Source organism: Terrapene carolina, unplaced genomic scaffold (assembly GCF_002925995.2).
Source record: "Terrapene carolina triunguis isolate 2854851 unplaced genomic scaffold, T_m_triunguis-2.0 Scaffold3715, whole genome shotgun sequence".
Lineage (NCBI taxonomy): Eukaryota > Metazoa > Chordata > Testudines > Emydidae > Terrapene > Terrapene triunguis.
In genome coordinates this window covers 1-1,451 of record NW_020668066.1, presented here as the reverse complement: position 1 = coordinate 1,451, position 1,451 = coordinate 1, and the positions used below count along the sequence as shown (strand labels likewise).

Genomic DNA, 1,451 nt, shown 5'->3' with positions numbered 1-1,451 from the left:
CAACGAACCCCTGTTGCTTTGCCTCGGGCACCTCTGTGCCAGCAACAAGGGGATTATAAACACTGCGGCTGTCTCTGTCCGTGTCCTCTCCTGGAGCCCTTTTCATTGCTCTTCCTTCTTTTGCTCAGTAAAACGTCTATGCTGCCTCCGCTGAGCCCTGAGGAGAAGAAGGGGATATTGTGACTGCAACTCTTCCAAGAATGGTGTGCCTAATCATCTCTCTGGTACTTGTTGGCATGGCCTTCCTTGCTGGGGTGCCATTGAATGGCTACATCCTCTTCATCCTCGGCTGCCGTATGGGGAGGATGGCCAGCACCATGTGGTTCCTGAACTGGGCCTTGACCGATTTAATCTTTCTTGTCTTTCTGCCCCTCAGATTCATCTTCATCCTGGACTTAAACTGGGTCAAGAGGCTGAGCAGCACCGTCACCTCCTTGCACATGTTCTTCCAGCGCCTTCCTCCTCACGGCCCTCAGTGTCGATCGCTGCATCCTCGTGGTGCCCCCTGAGTGGACCCGGAACCACTGGACGCCCCTCCTGGCTTTCAGGATTGTTACGGGCATGTGGGTCCTGTCTGCTGGTTTCAGCTCGTGGTACGTTGGTCTCTGGGAATCCCTGCTGTCACCTGCCAGCACCAGCATGAATTTCCATCCAGATGAAGGCAGAGTGAAGGCCGCCGTTGCGATCCAGTTCCTGGTTGGGTTTCTGATTCCATTAGCCTTGATCTTAATCCCAACCTTCTACATTGTTCTAACTGCCAAGCTGAGATGGAACAGGATGATCCAGTTCACGAAGCCACTCAAAATCCTTCTTGGTTTGATCCCAACCTTTTTCCTCTGCTGGCTGCCGTATCACGTCTTCGCCTTCCTGCTGATTTCAGCTACATACCCTCCACCTCTTCTGGACATGGGAAATGCTTTTGCTTCAGTCCTGACATATTTCAGCACTTGCCTCAACCCCATCTTCTACCTCACCATGGAGGAAGAGTATCTATGGTACCGTCAAAGTGCACGCAACCCCCAAACCACTGACAACTTGGGTCCGGAGCCGGCTGAATAGGGGAACGGATCGAATTGTCATTATTTGCATTGAGATAGGTGAAAAATTCTTTTTCCTGGGACCCATAGCTTCCTCTTGACCCCAAAATTATCTTTTTTAGAAAGTTAATTTTTTGCCCTTGCTCAAAGAAGAGCCACAAATAGTCCTGCAATTTCACATTTGAATTTCTTCAGAACACTTGGGTGAATGCCATCTGGTCCCGGTTACTTATTACTGTTTAGTTTATCAATTTGTTCCAAAACCTCCTCTAATGACACCTCAATCTGGGATAGTTCCTCAAATTTGTCACCTAAAAACAATGGCTCAGGTTTGGGAATCTCCCTCACATCCTCACCCATGAAGACCGATGCAAAGAATTCATTTTGTTTCTCCGCAACGGTCTTTTCGTCCTT

The 1,451-nt window shown here is 49.2% G+C and overlaps 1 pseudogene; it reads left to right on the top strand.

The window, feature by feature from the left end:
• Positions 1 to 200: 200 nt before the first annotated feature.
• On the top strand, positions 201 to 1,059 carry LOC112121346 (annotated as a pseudogene).
• The last annotated feature ends 392 nt before the right edge of the window (positions 1,060 to 1,451 follow it).